Source organism: Periplaneta americana, chromosome 9 (assembly GCF_040183065.1).
Source record: "Periplaneta americana isolate PAMFEO1 chromosome 9, P.americana_PAMFEO1_priV1, whole genome shotgun sequence".
Lineage (NCBI taxonomy): Eukaryota > Metazoa > Arthropoda > Insecta > Blattodea > Blattidae > Periplaneta > Periplaneta americana.
This window is the reverse complement of record NC_091125.1, coordinates 59,271,616-59,292,701: the sequence shown is the minus strand read 5'-3', so window position 1 is coordinate 59,292,701 and position 21,086 is coordinate 59,271,616.

Genomic DNA, 21,086 nt, shown 5'->3' with positions numbered 1-21,086 from the left:
TATGGCATTACTTTGAAGAAGGCATTGAGAAATAAAAGGATAGACTATATAAATTTTTTTCCGAGGAATGTGGTTCCTGCTTCAAGATATCACAAGGTCATTTAAGGTTGGGAATGCGGTGAGAGCGTCCACCTAAATCAACGAAATACCTGTAGATTAAGAACAGTCACCATATAGTTTAAATCTCGCACCTCGCGACTTTTTGACATTTCAAAGTACGAAAAAAGAGTTGCAAGACAAGATCTGACATAAAACCTGCTGCTTCATTAACCAGTTGAAGCTTTCGAAAAATCGTGTACAGAATTTATCTCAGTAATTGATACGATGCTTTAAGAATTAGAACGGAATTAATTTATTGTGATTTGTTATGTTTATGATATATTCCCGCGGATTTCACCTACAAAAAGAAAAGGTTTGTTTGTGAAGAATCAAGCAAGTTTGCAAACTTTTTAAACATTCCTAGTATTATTACTCGCTCTTCAGTGTTTCATACGCAACCTTCATAACATTTTTCAGTGACAAATTAAAAAAAATGAATTTAAGCTTAGTTATTTTCATGCATGACGTAACGTAGCCCGCCGAAGTGATGTGCAATTTGAAAATGGGTCACAGTCCTGCCATCTCTCCGCAGTATGCGGAACCCGAATCACGCAAGTGAAGTGGGTAGGCATTAGATACACACACGCACACTTTTATGCATGACATTTACAATATATTAATCTATTCACAGAAGTGATCCACTAGTCTTAAATGAAGATATGAAAACCTCTAAGATCGATACGACAGTAGAACAATTAGGTCCTATAAAGTTTGTGCAGCAGTTCTGAAGAATTCACTTAAGGGTTGCAACTGAAAGGTTGAAAGACATATTCCTGAACATGCTTGTTGAATTCAGTGTTAATGAATGGATTAAGCTGAAACTAGTTCAGAACCATGCATTATCAATTCTTAATGGCGGAGATCTGTCACTCTGTATCAATATCTCAGGTAATTTAGCGTCTGAATGAAATGAAGGTGACAGTGCCGGTGAAATGAGTCAGGGGTCCAGCACCGATAGTTACCCGGCATATTCTCATATTGGGTTGAGGGAAAACCCCGGAAAAATCTTCAATCAGATAAATTCCCCCGACCGGGATTTGAACCCGGGCCACCTGATTTCGCGGTTAGACGCGCTAACCATTAAGGCTGGTTCACAATAAACCTGGAACAGAAACGACAACGAGAACGGAAATACATTTATTTCAACAATATTTCCGTTCTCGTTCTCGTTTCCGTTCCTGGTTTATTGTGAACCAGCCTTTACAGATGGGGACAAATTAAGTTATGTAACGTCAATATATGCAGGAATAAATACAAGGTTGATGTTATTATTAATTTCCAATTAAATTGAGATATTTGTACACTCTTAAATCCGTCTAGATGTGATTCACCGTAATTTTAGCGATTTCAATGCAACTCTTGGAAGGAATTTGAGTACGGTATTCAAATATTTACATGGTCATCTCACAAGCAATCGTTCTATGGGGGCAGATAAAAAAGTTTAACATTTTTTCTTCCACCATGTTAATAATGTCAAAAGAAGTGCTTATACAAATTTTGGCCACTAGACCCCAATTACGACGGCCGTAAAAATAAGTTCGCAAGGGGCCGTTAACAGAAAAAAACACAATTTCATTGGACAAATTTATTGAAACAGACACAGCAATTATTGAGCTATTTTTCAAAATATTTTCCACCGAAATTGAGACATTTCTCATTTCATGGGATCGAAAGAGAGAGGTGCAGACGAAGTCAAACGCTGGTTCCGATCTGAGGCGGCTGACTTCTACGATACAAAAATTGATCCCATGGTATGACAAATGTCTCAATTCCTTGGGGGATATGTTGACAAATAGCGCAACAATTGCTGTATCTATTTCAATAAATATGTCCATGCAATTGTGTTTTTTTCCATAAACGGCCCAGGGAAAATCAGTTTCTGGAGGGCCTCGTAATTTCGGTCGAGTGGCCAAAATTTGTATAAGCATTTCTTTTGACATTAGTAACATGGTGGAAGAAAAAAATTTAACTTTTTTATCTGTCCCCATCAGAACGTTTGTTTGTCAGATTTTCCACAGCACAGGTTAGAATTCAGTACTCCTCTTCTTTAAAAACTGTTGTGTGTAAATCACTAACAGCCATTTCTCGTCGATGTCGACAGTCAACTTCACTGTTCGTCAACTTGAACTGTCGGGCTATCGGGGTAATTAAATGTGTCTTACAGCTCTCCTCATGCCAAACAGAATTCTGCCGGACTAGCACAGTTCATCATATCTGGAAGTGTTAGAAAGGAGCTTACAAGTTTTATTACGTGTTTCAACTACTATAATTGCGTCATTAACTAAGCTAATCAAGTTGGTATAGGCTACTGTGTAAGTTGGTTTGCGAGCAACGAACAATTTCTTTCGTGTATTGTGTGAGTGCAGAACGGAGGGAAAGTTACGTGGCAGGTCGATTCGCATAGAAGAGGAGGGGACAGTCCGCCTTTTTATTGGTGGGAGGCGAAACGCTAAGGAGGCCTTATTGCCAAACGAGTTTTTTTTTATTTCCACATAAAGGTGTGGTGCTAGGTTTTGGGTGTGGTACAGCTACACCCCAAATATACCACCTGAATGTGGATCACTTCGCATTCCTCCTACAATGGGCGTCGATATTCATGCTATTGATAAAGCAGTCGATAAGGATTAATCGATTATTGCTTCTAATAATGAGAGAAAGGTAACACACGTAGACTACTTCATGCAATTTCTCCTAGATTGAGATGAAGTGAGAAACTAATATGGACCTCTAAATTATAGACGAAGGATTTTATCGCTATTTATACTGTACTTAAGAAATGTTGTAATAAGAAAGTTCGATAGTTGTCGCCACCACGATCGCCGTCCATCATCATCACATTTATCACCTCAAGGTTAAAATAAACTTATTCGTCCCGTCTTCAAGTGAAACCGGTCATTCTAATGTAATTTGTAGCGTCCCGCTGCCCTTTGTGACTTCAGTTGACATTCCTAAGCTATTCACAAGAATAGAGATATTTGCGTTTGAGATAAATAATATATTTTCTAATTCTTCATATATTCCTAAGTGATACTGATTTGTCAACTTTTAATCCTCGTCTAATATCTTTGTGAAGTTTCGTTTTCAGTACTTCGTAGACATAATACACTATATCTTATGTATCTATAATAAGATTTATTTTAGCTAGCTAGTTAGCTAGTAGGAAAAGTGAGTACAAATTAAAATTATAAAAGAAAAATGTTTCAAGCCTCTACCGTAAGAGGCAGCTCATGTACGGTGTAGTCTTAGCCAATAATATAACATAAAATTTACAAAGACAATTTACTAAATACAGTAATTAACTTAATTCAAACCGATAAATAACACACGAGCAAAAAAAAAAAGAGGAAAGAGATAAAGAGAGAAAAACATATTTAATATAAATTGACAATCCGACAGAAGCCAGTGATATCCAATAAAAACATGAATATAGCCGACAGAAATAAAATATACTTACATTTGTTAATATTATATATCATGAATAATAATTTTATAAATTTCTTTTTTAAAACCTTCAATTTTAAAATATTTCAAAGTGGAAAATGGTTTGTCTTTACACAGACCACACCAAACCATGATGCGATAGGCGCCTTGTTCTTTGTTATCTCTATTCTTGTTGTAAATAGCATTGTTGCTTACCTTGTCTTTTTCGACAACCTGTAAATTTAGGAGGTTGTTTTATAATAAACTATACATTTGCTTACAATTATTTGAAACTTCTTCAATTTCATATTGACAGACCAGATCCATACAGAGGGAGGCGGAACGGGTTCAAATGGAACTAAACGTTGAAGCAAGGTGATGATGAAGAAAAGAGAAGACGAAAAAGAAGAAGAGGAGAAGATGAAAACGACAGTGTTGTTACTTTAAGCGGCATGGCCTTCGAAAATGAAGGTAAAGTAATTATATTTGTAATATAATAGTAGAGTTGTTTCAAATGTCATGAATTTCTAATGCCTGACACAATTACATTTTCATATTGATTTCACTTGTTGCATTCACAACATTCTCATTGCACTTGGGGATTTGTTTTATTCTCTTTATCGTTAGCAAATAAGAGTTATATTTAAAATTTATTTAGATATTTTAAAATTTGTAACTGCTTATGTCTTTCTAATTAGTATTTAAACATTAAATAAAGTTAAGCGATGCTGTCAGATATTAAGTTTTATAAAAAAAATCAGCCAAACGGGAGGCGAAATCTTTGTCACACTGAGAGAAAAGAGAATTAGGAAATTCTATACGCTGCCCACTTATTTGACGGTATGGAAGAAATTAATGACGCTCTATTTCGATGCAATACAGAGTCTGGGGATGAAACAAAAATTCTCTTCAAAATACTTGAAGAATGGACGGTGTCAATGTGCTACAAACGTTCAGCAGAATATTCAGTAACAAGACTTTAGTTATTTTATACAAAATAGATACAAGAAGGAATTTGTTGTACTGTCAGGGTGAGGAGAGACTTAGGGTAAGAACCGACGATTCTATATTTCCTAATTATGATCATATCTGTAACATATAGGTCTAGTTTCAGTATTTACTTACATTTGTGACTTTTCTACATTACGAAATTAAACGAGAAATGACAGTATTATAAATTGTCTATGTATAAAACAATGGAAAAAGTGGATAATGTAAATAAAATGATAGTAGCATTTAGATTAAAACTTTCAGCGATCTCCATCTATATAGATCTACTGTGAAAAGTTCAGTAAGTAAAGACCCGTGTGGTGTGTAAATAGATTGTACAGAAACCTTAACGTGGCAATCAGACTCTCGACAGAGCCAAATTGAAGACTTCGGTTAAGCAGAAAGCTTCCTACCGGTAATATATAACGCAATATCCGTAATTCAATACACAACAAACTCTTCGTGTACATTTTTACTAAATATAAACAGTTACAATATTAATTACTTACCCAAGTGAAAAAAGATGATGCAGAACTTTCTGTCTCATTCAAAACTTCTGTCGTATCTGTTTTAAACAGTGAAACATCAATCGCTGTAGTTCCCGTTCAAAACCGGATATTATTTGCGGATGTTATTTTCAGTTCTTCCAGAATAAATGGATTATTTTTGTACATTATATCTTTTAGAGTTCTTCAGATAAGAAACTCAAAAGGGTTTAAGTCGTGACAAGGAGGAGCCAAATATTCCTACTGATAATTGAATCCTTAAATACTACTCGTATATGAAGTTCTTCTATAGAATAGGGGTTGTGTGTGCTGTTGCAGAATCTTGTTGGAAAGAGAAACAATATATTTGTAATTTTATTAACTCGATAATTTTTGAGGGACAGTAGTTTTTTAACTGATATGAGTAAAATAAGATTTAAGATTTAGACAGTGTTTAATATGGTGACAAATTTTTAGGTTTAGGCACTATTTCCATCATGTAGAAACATCCAATGTTTTGGAAATTCTATATCAGCTCCAACATCATGTAAAGCAATGAATTCGTTACCAAGATTTGTTCGAGGTAAGAATGAAGGAAACCCCTTGACCAACGAATATAATAGATAGGTTCTCCTTTCTTATTCATTCCTGATGGTGGATAAGATTTATAGCACTGAAACTCTGGATGTATCTGCTTTATTACACGGTGCACAATCTCCCAAAAATTTCGTATCGGCTAACATGAGTAGGTTAAAATGAAAATTAGCTTCTCTGAATGTTTGGTGTACAACTACATCTTTCTCCTTAATAGGTATGGGAGGTAACTTAGGAATTGACCGTCACATGAAAATGCAACCCCCTCTCGCCGTTCCCCTTGTTTTCCTTTTATTCCCATTTTTCTCATTTTCTGTCTCTTCTTCACTTTGTCGTTCTCTTGTCATTCTTGTATTCTCCTTTTTCTCGTTACATTCCCCTTATTGTCCTTGTTTTCTCTTTGTTCTTATATTACAGTTCCTCTCCTTATATTCCCCTTCTACCTCTTTTATTCCCCTTGTTTTCCTTGTATTGCTTCTTTTTCTCCTTGCATAACCTTTGTGCTCCTTGTATTCCTCTTATTTCTTACATCCCATTTTTTCTCATTATATTTTTCTTGTCCTCATTGTCTTCCTTTTGTTCTCCTTTCCGCCTTTGTTCTCCTTGCCGCCTTTTATTTTTCTTGCCGTCCCTTGTTTTCCTTGCCGGACCTTGTTCTCCTTGTCGTCTTTTGTTCTCCTGGTCATCCCTGTTCTTCTTGCTGCCCATTGTTTTCCTTGCCGCCCCCAGTTCTTCTTGCCGCCCCCTTTTTTTCATACCGCTCCCTTGTTTTTCTTTAATCTCGATACATAACATAACGAATGAAAAAAAAATCTTTATTTCGTCTTTACTTGCCTGTTTATTTGTTCGCTTGCATCCTTGCTTCATATAATACATAGCTTTATCGCATGTAATAACTATTTATTAATATAAACCATTTTTAACAATCCTATCTTGAACTTTTATTTGTAAGTTTATGTTCGTTCAAGATCGAATGCTGTCTGATATTATAATGTTTTATATAAATCTCAACTGAACAGTTGAGGCATTGAAGTTTACCTTTATTCATAATAAAAAAATAGACTTGTTCCCATGAAATCTACAATTTATTCGCCATATTCCACTGCTTTATACACCCCTGATTAGAACGCTATGTTACAGAGTTCAACCTATGTTTACTGTATGCACACACAGACAGGTAGAATATTTTGTGGAGGGAGAAATGAAGGGGTGGTGTATACTGTCCCCGTGCGGGAACATTGTGCCCATGTCTGATTTATGATTATTAATACGGTGTCGTATCTGGTATAGGATATATACAGCGTTCTTCAAATGTGGCACAAAAATTACAGAGTGTAAGGTCACGTGACCTGGATGACCAATTGCAAAACGCCAGGTCATTGTCTGTAGAACGGCAATACAATGGTAAGGGAGATAATCTCGGACATAATCAATGGTGACATGTGAGTTCTTTGTACTCCATACTCACATTTACATGAAAAGTTGTTTCATCACTACGCAATCTCCAAAATCTATATTCTCTATGTCCTCATGCTTCCTCATCAGAAATCGTTACAGACGATCTTGTTATTTGGTGTCTAGACTTGTATCAACTGCAATTTATATAATATTCTATATAGTTTATAACAGTAAACATTTGAAACTTGATCTACGTATATTTTTGCATTTTTACTACGAAAGTACAGATTAAACTGTGGGATGGCGATGATGATTCAGTAATGAAATGAGGAAGAAACTGAAATTTTCAGAACAAGTTTGTTTCAAGACAGCTTCGTCACTACAAATTTCATATTATCTATTAGAATCCACTTCAGTAACTTAGCTGCAGTTGCTGCCTTTGGGGTCTAAAATAATTTAAGTACTTCATATTTTTTATATCGGAAGAATATGTATGTTTAAACAGGAGTCCGAAGACATTCCAACCTCATAAATGACACCGATAAGGCATCATTCATGAGGCAACTAAGCCAGGAATAATGGGATAGGGTGGCCACTTCCTTTCTTCTTTCATTCCATACATCGCTGATTAGTACCATAGTTCACTAATCAGATATGAAATGTATGCGACAATTGTTCTTCCTTTGACATGTCGTCAATGAGATGTATTGCTGATAATAGATATATCAGCCAGAACCTCAATCAGAGATATGGAAGAATAAAATGGTTCCATTGTGCATAGGCCTACTATGACACTCGTACAAAGTGTTACATCATAATACGCTCTACACTAAAATTGAATTACATTTTCTAATGAGATGATCACTGAAGGGAATTGAGACATTTGATAAGTGACTCTAAATAATCTCTAGTAAATAACAAGGGATATGCATTTGAATATATTTTTAACGAAACGAATATAATTACTTTTAATAGTGTACATTTTCAAAGCTTCAAAATGAATTATATGATATAAAGTAATGAGCCTGTCTAGAGTTTTAACTACCCAGATACAATAGGCCTACTGTGTTTAAGAACATAAAAATGAAGGACGAAATCATCAAAGTATCAATTTATGTCTGGAATAGTTGGAACATACTAAATAGCAAAGAAGTGTTCAAATACAAATATTAAATGTGAATTACAACACTGACTTTTATATTTAAAAACAGAATAATAACATACTTACTTACAAATGGCTTTTAAGGAACCCGAAGGTTCATTGCCGCCCTCACATAAGCCCGCCATCGGTCCCTATCCTGTGCAAGATTAATCCAGTCTCTATCATCATATCCCACCTCCCTCAAATCCATTTTAATATTATCCTCCCATCTACGTCTCGGCCTCTCCAAAGGTCTTTTTCCCTCCGGTCTCCCAACTAACACTCTATATGCATTTCTGGATTCGCCCATACGTGCTACATGCCCTGCCCATCTCAAACGTCTGGATTTAATGTTCCTAATTATGTCAGGTGAAGAATACAATGCGTGCAGTTCTGCGTTGTGTAACTTTCTCCATTCTCCTGTAACTTCATCCCGCTTAGCCCCAAATATTTTCCTAAGCACCTTATTCTCAAACACCCTTAACCTATGTTCCTCTCTCAGAGTGAGAGTCCAAGTTTCACAACCATATAGAACAACCGGTAATATAACTGTTTTATAAATTCTAACTTTCAGATGTTTTGACAGCAGACTAGATGATAAAAGCTTCTCAACCGAATAATAACACGCATTTCCCATATTTATTCTGCATTTAATTTCCTCCCGAGTGTCATTTATATTTGTTACTGTTGCTCCAAGATATTTGAATTTTTCCACCCCTTCGAAGGATAACTCTCCAATTTTTATATTTCCATTTCGTACAAAATTCTGGTCACGAGACATAATCATATACTTTGTCTTTTCGGGATTTACTTCCAAACCGATCGCTTTACTTGCTTCAAGTAAAATTTCCGTGTTATCCCTAATCGTTTGTGGATTTTCTCCTAACATATTCACGTCATCCGCATAGACAAGAAGCTGATGTAACCCATTCAATTCCAAACCCTGCCTGTTATCCTGAACTTTCCTAATGGCATATTCTAAAGCGAAGTTAAAAAGTAAAAGTGATAGTGCATCTCCCTCCTTTAGCCCGCAGTGAATTGGAAAAGCATCAGATAGAAACTGACCTATACGGACTCTGCTGTATGTTTCACTGAGACACATTTTAATTAATCGAACTAGAATAATAACATAAAAACATAAATTATGAAGGTCTTGGTAAGACTCGAGATGAAAAATAAGCGAAGACATCAAGAAAGAATGAGGAGTGGAGGACTTTAATACCGGAAAACTGAGACGAGTAGAGATAAGTCGCATTACAGACTTATTACAATGACTATTCAATTTATAGAATGAATTTGCGATACCGACCAATAACATTTCAGAACAGCCCTAAAATCAACCAATCACAGTTGTGTTTCTTGATAAGACGCAGATAAGGTGCCTCGTACAATACTTCAGTGTCAATCACAGAAAATCAAGAAATGACTATAAAATTTAACTTTGAAAATTGCGTTTTCAAAAACTGTAACTTCAAGTAATAAATAAATGTCAGTAAAAACCTTTCGTGTTTTTATTCTGTTAATGTAACACTTCAGCTTATCTAACTTTTGAGGTTAAGTATTGTTTCCTATTTCCGCTCTGAGTAGTTTGCAAAAGTATTCAGGTCGTGTCTCAAAGCTTAAAGTCCATACTACTGTATTCACTAGTGACTAGCAACTAGGTAACTTGTAAACGACACACTAGGAAGCTTTGGACATGTATTCTTGAATCACGGCCTACTCCATAGACTATTGTTATAAAACCATGACATCAAGGTGTAGCCAGCATATAGGGAATTACAAGTATGAACACTTCGCGTCGGTACCTTTGATGTAACAATACTGATTTCAATGACCTTCCAACCAGTTTGAGCGTGAGATTCTGCTTTTTCCCTAGAGTTGACGCTGACATCACACCAGCTAGCAGTCGACACAGCGGAATATAACAGACATACAATTAATACTTCTAGGTACATTATGTACTCAAATAAAATAACTTGGACCGATGAAATAATAAATCCATCATTATCTGTAATGTATAGACTCTAGAGTTCCTTTATAATATGATAAAACACTGCAAATACCATATGTATGCTGACGACTTGCAAATTTATTTGCATTTCCACCCTGACGAGACTAGTGACGCAGTAAACAAAATAAACGAAGACTTGAATTCGATTTCACTGTGGGCACACAAATTTGGATTAAGGTTAAATCCAGAGAAATCGCAAGCAATCGTAATGGGGCATAATCGTCTACGAAGCACTCTTGATAGCAGTACTATACCACATATAATATTGAATGGGATTATTGTTAAATACAGTGAAACCGTTAAAAATCTTGGCATTTTTATGGATAGCGATCTAAATTGGAATACTCAAGTAACACACATTTGCAAAAAAATATTTTCTCAACTTCACTCCTTGTTTCATATGAAAGAATTTCTACCACTTAGTCTAAAAAAGAATCTTATTCAGACGCTTGTAATGCCCCATTTTGATTATTGCGATTCCTTGCTAACTAATGTAAGTTCACGCTTAGCTGAGAGACTACAACGTGTTCATAATGTGTGCATACGATTCATCTGCAATACTCGTAAATTTGACCATATAACACCTTCCCTCCAGTTACTTTCATGGGTGCGTCTGAAGGAACGAAGAACAATACATTCACTGTCTCTTCTGTTTAGAATCATGCATACTTCTACTCCGAAATATCTGTTATCGCGCTTTCAATTTCTTACAACTCTTCGAAACCGACATCAAGCACTTCTTTCTATCCCTCATCATAGAACGTCTTTATACTCATCTTCCTATACTGTAGAAATACCTCGCCTCTGGAATTCGTTACCTAATGATGTCAGGGACTGCCGGACTTTATCACAATTCAAAATTAAATTGGAAAATTTTGTCTTAGTTAATGTTTTTTAGGTATTGCTAGAAGTATTGATTTGTGTTTTTTTTTCTTTTTAACCTAGATTAAAATTGCAAGTTTCTTGTTTATGTTAGTTAATTAGTTAGGATGGAATTAATTATGATACTTAATCACTCATTTAAAGTTTGTGTGACTGCAACCTGTATATTTTTGTGTGGCTTTACTTTGTTTATAGTGTTTTTTTCTCTCTCTTTATTTCTTGAGCAGCTTTACTTTGTATATTATAGTGTATTTATTTCTGTTTATTTATATTATTGTATTTGTATTCCTGGTGTTGTGGAAGAGAAGGCCTGATGGCCTTAACTACACCAGAATAAATAAATAAATAAATAAATAAATAAATAAATAAATATAATGAGTGTTGAGGTGTTGACCCCATCAATAAAAAATATGTAATGATTTGATAGCGCTGAAAATGGAAAAACAAAACTCCTATGAGAAGTAAAACCATATGCATGTATATTGTACACAAATATTAAACGAATGTGATAGATAATTTTATAATGTATTATATTATTTTATAATATAATTTATTATAATATAAAACAAAAAAAATATTATTACAATTAGTTTATCACTGAGGAATAATGAGAAGCTATTAACTTGAATTTATTTGAAGCAAAGAGTTGCTGGATTATGCAATAAGGTAGGCGATGTTTGGATCCTGTGTCTCAACTCTATTTTCAATTATTATCTTAGCTCGATTACACTAACCTCTAGAGCTTGGAAGTGGAACTAAACGCCGGCGCATAGAGAAACAAAACAGGAAAATTCGCTCAGTGTCCATTTTATATTAATCCCTATTCGCTGGTGTAGCACTGAATTAAGAAGGCAGTGTTCAAATGTAGTTTCATTACGAGTTAAATGACTTGCACCCCAAACAGTGACTATTGAACATTGGACCCTTCAGTGTTAACCCAGACAGCATCCCAAACTATTACATTACAAAACTGACCATCATTCCCGGAGTGGCTAACCGGGAACTGCTTGACAAGCCACCCTGCATAGTCAGGAGGCCCTTGCCCTTCACGGGATTTCGTGGCTAATTCTTAATTCTTATGTGCAAAAGATAAGGGCCAAATACAGTATATTATAATAATATTTAAAACATTGTAAAGAAGGTACTTACAATGCCAATGTTCAAAGTTAACGTGTTATTATACATTATTATATTTACATTATTTCACTCCCAAAACATCTTCATATTTCATAACCCAATTGCTGATGACTGAAATACCCATGTTTATCAGTGAACAAGTTATCAATTAAGGAAGCATTTTCGTTTACTAGCTACTACGGACTTGATTGCTATGCACTATGTAGCTTTGGATCATGATCTCTGATGTCACATTCTATTTTTAGACAATTATCTAGTTCACTTCAACTGAAAATGTACCTTTGAGACACTGACTCAGTATGCCGCGATGGATAGCAGCTTGTTTTTCAACTTCATTACGAGGAAACATAATAATGTCATATTGCTGTGTTTTATAATAATTATTAAAATTTACGTAAGTAATTCTGTTTTGCAAGTTATTTAATTTTATTCGTTGAATAATCCTATTAAATTGCATTCGTGGTTTCATCTTATTGGCATAGTCTCACTCCCCCCTTCTAGCTCGTGAAATTATCAATAAGATGGAACAGCACTCGTGCAATTACTGCAAATAATGATTAACGGTCTTACTAATAAACCGTGTATAGTTTTTATACGAGTCTTATGCAGCGTTGAGACAGAAAATGTTACTAATAAACCATGCATAAGCGATGGATGTATAAACAGTCTGTAACTTTACAAGGGAATTGCTTTGCAGTAGTTATATACATGAAACCCCTTGTTTAGGCCGTGTCTCAAAGCTACAATTTCAGCTGAAGTGAACTTGATTGTTGACTAAATAGCCGGATGTGACGTCAGAAGTTATGATCCAAAGCTAAATAGTGCATAGCAATCAAGTCCGTAGTAGCTAGTAAACGAAAATGCTTGCTCGATTGTTGACTTGTTCACTAAACAAACATGGATACCTCATCAGCAGTTGGGGTTATGAAATTTGAAAATGCTTTGGAAGTGAAATAATGTAAATTTAATGTAGAATAACACGTTAACTTTGAACACTGACATTGTTAGTACCTTCTGTACAATGTTTTAAACATTATTGTAATATATTAAGCCCTCATCTTTTCCACATAATTCGTAATGAAACTGCATTAGGACACTGCCTTCTTAGTTCAGTGCTGCACCGTGACGTCATGGTTTTTAGAGAAATAGTCTATGAAGAAGGCCATGTTTCAAGCATACATTTCCAAAGCTCCCTAGTGTGTAGTCTACAAGACACCTAGTTGCTAGTCATTAGTGTGTAGTATGGACTTGAGCTTTGAGACACGGCCTTAATAAGCGTTGTATATAGAGAAAAAATGGCCGCCCCTCTAACAGCTGTTCCTATCGACTGTCATTTTATGATGATGGATGTCTTGTAACCACTGAAGAACCACAGAATAACACACCAAAGAGCACAGAATAAGTAGAATAATATTGCTTTAGCTTGTACTCTTTGACCAAAATATAGTGTTGTAAACGATCAGAGCCAGTTGTACTATCGATACTCTAACCAAAGAGTTTGTAATAAGTATTACAAACTCTTTGACTCTAACACAGCACACTAGAGCGCTCTACCGGATGCAATAGAGAACCTCAGATATTCTATTACCTTTCGTAACGAAGTAATGACGAAACTATGACGTACCTGTGTTAACAGTTAAACTATTATACACGACGTATGTAGTGATTATCAGTAAGGAATTTACACACGACTATAAACGAGCTACTCTTTGCATAAGTATAAGACAGTTAAATGTACTACATTTAGAAAAATAAAATTTGAAAGACCGAGGGTAAGATGGAAATACCAGTGTTAATTACATAATAAAGAACAGAAGGGACGAAGTCATCGGCGTAGTTTAGTCGGCAGGAGCGTTTCCCTGCTGATCCGAGCTACACTCATGTATAGGTTCGATTCTCGCTTAGGCTGATTAACTGGTTTAATTTTTTCTGAGGTTTTTTTCTAACAGTACGGCGAATGTTAGATACCTAATCTATGGAGAATCCTTGGCCTTCTCTTACTATTACCAATTTCATCGACGATAAATATTCTAGAACACAGTTGAATAACCAATTGAAAAACAAAAACCTGACTAGATGACTGTGCAGTGATGTCTCTCCACGAATGCCCGTCATGGTGAAAAAACTACAGTTCTGCATACGGATGTGTCAACACAATGAGGGACCCTTCTTTGCCAGCTTTCGCTTGCATTCGTCTCTGTTCCAACCAGTTTCGAAGTGCATACGAATTTCTCCTGTACATAACTAGGTAACCTCAAGGACCGCGCCACGAGTGACGGTGAAGTGAATCTGAGATCGAATACCGGACGAGTCAAGTTCCATTCGCTGGACCATTATTCGTGACCTTGAGAAACTTTCGCTTGCGAGACGGACAGCATCTTTTTAACTGTGTCATCTCACCATTCCAAACAAGTCGTTTGCTTGTTCTGCAACCTGTTGCGGCTTTCCTGTGGATTTCCTGTTACACAGATCACCATGTTTGCAAATTCGAATATATGTTCGCTTTTTGCTATTCGATAGATTCGCTAAAATAAGAAATAAACTTATAGGCTAACATTTAATCGCTTGGGTGAGATTTTTAAGAAGTAGATAGGCTAAAGATGTTAATAATGAAATTAATAACAGTACCGGTAATACTAATAACAGATGTAATTTACTTAATAATTTCAGAATGAAGAAACATATGATGATGACAGTGGTGGTAGATTAATATTATTAATAATTATTAATGACGAAGAGAATTCTGTAGGATAAAAATTAATATCATGTAGATTATTATTAGTGTTATCAGTACCAAATCATATTGATATAGTAACAAAGATAACTGAGGGAAATTACATAATAATAATAATAATAATAATAATAATAATAATAATAATAGTTTTATTTTCCCTGGCAGAGTTAAGGCCATCAGGCCTTCTCTTCCACTCAACCAGGATCAAATCACATACAGAAAAATACATACCGGTATACAAATATCAACTTAAAAATAATAATAAACACAATAAAGTAAAAAAGAGAGATTGAATACATATACACAATCAGTATTAACTTTAAAATAATAATAATAACAATAATAATAATAATAATATATAATAAAAAAGAGACTGAATACATAATCGCAAAAAGGAAAATACATTCTAGTACACAAGTATTAACTTAAAAAAATTAATAGATACGAATTAGGCCTAATCTCACAACTAAAGAAATAGTACAATTAGTATGATCAGCACAGTTACATTGTGACAATGACAATTACCTAGATATTAGTGTTATTGGAAAAATAAAGTAATGACTGTGTAAAATAATAATAATAATGATAGATAGATAGATAGATAGATAGATAGATAGATAGATAGATAGATAGATAGATAGATAGATAGACAGACAGACAGACAGACAGACAGACAGACAGACAGACAGACAGACAGACAGACAGACAGACAGACAGACAGACAGATAGATAGAAATTATACCTAAAAATTAATTCTATGCATTTAAAATATTTCTAAACAACCTAATTTTAAACAACTGAGGACTAAGATTACCCCTAATTTCCAGCGGCAGCGAATTCAATGAGCGGGTCATGGCTATTGAGAAAGAACTTGAGTACAGAGATGTCTGATGACATACTTAGGGACGAAATAAACTCTTCTTCTACTACTCATTGTATAGGCCTACGACCTGTTCTTTCCAGAGATTAGGAGTCTTTCCATCTTTCTTTGGTCTTCTAGACGACCTCCTTCCATCTGCTGGTAGATTATACCTCGCTATGCGTACAGTTCTGTTTGGTGTCATGCGAGATACGTGATGATTCCATTCCTTTCTTCCTCTATTTACCCAATCACCTATTGCTTGGATGTTTAGCTGCATTCTAATTTCCTCACTTCTTACTTTATCTCTTCTTGTTTTCTGCATAATTTTCCTTAATACACTCACTTCGTTTGTTTCCAGAATCCTTTTAGTGTCTGAAGTATCCGCTCGTACTTCACAGGCATAGGTTGATATTGGACGAATTACAGCTTTATAGATTCTTACCTTGGTTGCTTTATTTAAGTATTTGTTGTTCCATATAACATCATTCATGCATCCTGCAATACTTGCTGCTTTATTTACTTGCTCCATAACTTCATTTTACAATGCCCCACAAGCAGTTATCTCAACACCCAGGTATTTTATTGACATTACCTGTTCTATTATTGTTCTATGTCCAGTTTACATCTTAGGAGGAATTTGCTTATGGTCATTGTTTTTGTTTTTCTTAATGATATTTTCATGTTATACTTTATACATCCTAAATAGAATCCATACAGTAATCTTTGTAGATCATCTTCCGTATTTGCCATCAGAAGAACATCGTCAGCATAGCGCAAGATATTAAAATCTTTATTTCCCATTTTGTATCCATCCTTAAATTTAATTTCCTTTATAATCTCATTCATTACCAAATTAAATAGTAATGGACTAAGAGAATCTCCTTGCCGAACCCCTCTTTTAACTGGTATCTTTTCAGATATTATTCCCTCCACTTTTATTCTATTAAAATTACATGTAAAAATATCGTTAATCAATAAAATCAGTCCATTCGGTACATAATGCTCTTCTAAAACATTTGAAACATCTTTAAGTTCCAATCTATCGAAAGCCTTCTCAAGATCTATAAAACATAAAAAGGCAGCCTATACTGAATAGTTTTTTTTATTTGTTTTACTATAAAAATAGCATCAGTGCAAGATCTACCAAGCCGAAATCCTTGTTGTTCATCCTGGAGACAAATACGTTTTGATAGTTTTTGGTGAATTAATTTTGTTGTGATTTTCAATAGGGTGTTAAGCAGATTTATTAGTCTATAATTCTCCGGTTTCCGTTTTTCACCCTTCTTAAAAATTGGAATCAAAATGCTAGTTTTCCATTCATCTGGTATTTTACTGTCTTGGAATATTTGTTTAATTAATTTTATTATTTCCAATGTAAGTCTATTTCCTCCATATTTTATCAATTCCTGAAGATTTCCTGTTCTTACGTTTTTAATAGTTGTTCTAGCTTCTTCTTCAGTGACTTCTAGGATCACTTTAGGAATATTATTATCAATGTTATACACGTAGCCATTTTCGGTATTATAAAGATCTGTAAAATAATGAATCCATGTACTTTCTTCAATTTTATTTGATTTATAAAATCTTTTATTTCTATTCTTAGATTTATAATTGTTCTCCATATCTGTGTCTCGCTCTAAGTTACTCGTATAAGCTTCGCAATATTGTTCCTTTATAGCCCTGATTTTTGCATTGACATTATTCCTTATGAGTTTATAGGTCTCATAGTCACCTGGATGTTTTGTACTCATATATTTTAAGAAAGCCTTCTTCTTTTATTTAGCTAGGGATTTAATCTCATCACAAAACCATGATTTACTTTTTTACCTTTTTAGGAGATCTATTTAGCTGTCTGGTTCTCAATGCTTCAAAAGCAGCTTACAGGATGGTGGTCTGAATTATTTTCCAGTTATCATTAATTTCACCATCCTTCTTTATACAATTCTTTGATAAACTTGCTTTACAATACATGATACATATTATAATCTAGGTAAATCTGTCATATGAGTTGTTTAATTCCGTATTTTAAAATTTCATTATTAAAAAATAGCCATTCTGGATGATGTTTTGCTATAGAATGATACAGACGTAGACTATAATTCGTACTGTATAGTAAAAAAGCAGATGTGAAACATTTGGGTTCGGTTACAGTAAGAATTTCATTTCGTCTTGCTTTATAATCTTGTGGTTGACCTACAAATGTCATTAGATTTTTATGATGGAATTTTATTAAAGAATATTTATGAATTTGGTCAAAGCTAAAGACAATAAATTCGGATACTCATGAAACAAGAAGAGATGTTTTTGATAAACGTGCGAGAATATTATTTTGCCAGTTCTTTTTAAAATTTTAACAAAAATATTCAGAAATTGTGTCTAGTGTTGATTCAGAATTATTTAGTGAGGAGGGAATAGATCCAAGAGCCTAATTATTGAAGCATTAATTATTATTATTATTATTATTATTATTATTATTATTGTTATTATTATTATTATTATTATTATTATTATTATTATTATTATTTTAATTATCACTATTTTGTACGCAAAAAACTATATAATCTACAGAAAATAATATACGATACCAGGACAACTACTTCACGCGTTACAAAGATTATTATTATTGATATGGGAATGTAGCAAGTGATCGAGAAACATATCCAGCTGCTGTCTTCGTATCTCCACGTTCATTGGCTGTGGTCTACATTTAGCCTACTGATTTTGTTTTTCTCAATTCACAGCCATATCTAAAAAATGGAACAAAAATGCTAAGCTATTTTAAGCGACAAGGTATATTATTATACAGATGGTCATTAACTTCACCCAATAAATGTATGCAAAGTGTGTCAGTGAAGATAAAAGGAAATGAACCTAAAATTAAAAATCATATGCCTCTTAAATCCCTTCATTTTCAAGATATCAAGATGCAAAGAAATTCACTTATGACATCATCCCCATTTATCATGGCTGGCGACTTTACATTGTTAGTACTCACGTTTGCTCATTGAGGCATAAATCACTGTTGGTAAATCTGACGAGCATATACCTTATACCTGAATCATTTACTGGTCAGTTACAAATGCAATGACGTAATCTGCACGTAAAAAATCCTGAAACTTTCGTGACTGATAGTGTTCGTTGGTACAGAGTTTGGCACGCTGTCTCACTAACACGACACAGCAAATGGAGCGGTCACGTTGAGAGAAATGGCAAACCTAGGACACAAACTTTCGAAATTTTAGACTCTGCATTTCTGTTGAGCATGCCCTATAATTTGTTGACCGAATTTTGTAATCAATTGGCAATCACGTGTAATGTGAATCTCATTTCGCTTGCCATTATGAACGGAAGTGACGTCACAATATGTTGGAAAAAGAAAGACAGGAATACGAGCAGCGGTAGGAAGACAGAGTGACAGCCAGAAAATACTCGTACAGAAAATTGAAAAATAAAGAAATTAACATTTAACTAGCCTACATAATTTAATAAGAGTAGTTATATTGAACGAACACTTCCGAAATATTTTATTGTTTGCGTTTAATAGAGAAACAAAGGCAGCTCGAAACATTTGTGCCGTGTTCGAGGAGAATGTCATGGGGGAAAAAAGCACTCTGTAGTTTCCCGTACAAAAATTAGTGTTCAACCACAGAAAGATGTTATGCGTCTGGTAAGATAAAGAAGGCTTCGTCTTCTATGAATTTCTTTCAAGGAATGTAACCATAAGTGCTGACATTTATTCCCAACAACTCGGACATCTTGCGGCCGAAGTTGAAGAAAAACGACCGGGAAGACTGCATCAAGTACTGGTGCAACACGATTGTACAAGCCCGTACTTCGCTAACATGACGAATGCAGCTATCCATGAGCTTGGTTGAGAGGTTATTCCATATTCGATCTTTCGCCCTCTGATTCCCACCTTTTTACGTTCTCTATCCAACAATATTGAAGGGAACCACTTTGATAACGAAGATGCTTTACCAACTTGACTTGACGACTTCTTTAACTTCAAACCAGTAGACGCGGATTCGGAAAACTAACAATAAGCACCGTTGGAAGAGAGTTATTAGGCCTGCTGCTTAATTTCTGTCTTCTGTTCATCTAAAATAAAAACTTTTTGTCACAACGAAAAAACGTTACGAACCTTTGTGCAAAATATACAATTTTAAGTATCTTTATATACCCATTAGCATACATAAAGATCTTAATGCATAAGAGGCTAAGCTCAATTTAGGAGTAATATAATCTTTGTGTTTTCCATTTCAAATGATTATCCAATATTGCAAACCAAAATACTTTTATTTATAGATTCTTTGAAATCAATATACTCTTAATTCATATAACATTGAAGGAAAACAGGATAGCTATGTGAGTGCAGAATAAAATTGTAAGTCAACTTTTAATCATTGTATATTACTTAATTACTTACTTATTTAATAACTTACTTATGACTTTTAAGGAACCCTCAGATTCATTGCCGCCCTCACATAAGCCCGGCATCGATCCCTATCCTGTGTAAGATTAATCCAGTCTCTACCATCATATCCCACCTACCTCAAATCCATTTGAATATTATCCTCTCATCTACGTCTCGGCCTCTCTAAAGGTCTTTTTCCCCTCCGGCCTCCCAACTAACAATCTATATGCATTTCTGTATTCGCCTATACGTGCTACATGCCCTGCCAATCTCAAACGTCTGGATTTCGTGTTTCTAATTATGTCAGGTGAAGAATACAATTCGTGCAGTTCTGCGTTACTATAACTTTCTCCATTCTCTCGTAACTTCATCCCTCTCAGCCACAAATATTTTCCTAAGAACCTTATTTTTCAAATACCCTTACTTTCTGTTCCTCTTTCAAAGCGAGAGTCACAACTATAGATAACAATACGAAGATAAACAAAGATGTATACTGTTATAGTAGACAATCGAACCTTCAGGGGGGCTGTATATTACACCGTTAGATTATTTTTCCTATGCAGGAGTTCCTGGATTTCTTTGCTATGTCTTAGTGAAGAATGTATCGCTTCGTATATAAAAGTATAATGTATGTTTATAGTTTCTTTTCTGCCATTTCAATTCATCAGTTTTTGAAAGACTTTGTATTACGCCCATTCGCTTGAAGGTAAGTATATTTTTAAAGAAACTGTAATGTTTGAATAATAGTCTGTCTGACACGTTATTGCTTTTCCAGACAACCAATAAATCTCTTAAATATGATTTCTTATATTACGCTAAGCGGCTGGAGGAGCCTACATCAGTGAGGAAAGTCAGTTATTTTGCAGTGCTTCTGGGTATGGTTAACTGAACCTTTGTGGAATTCTGCGAGCCTGACAGG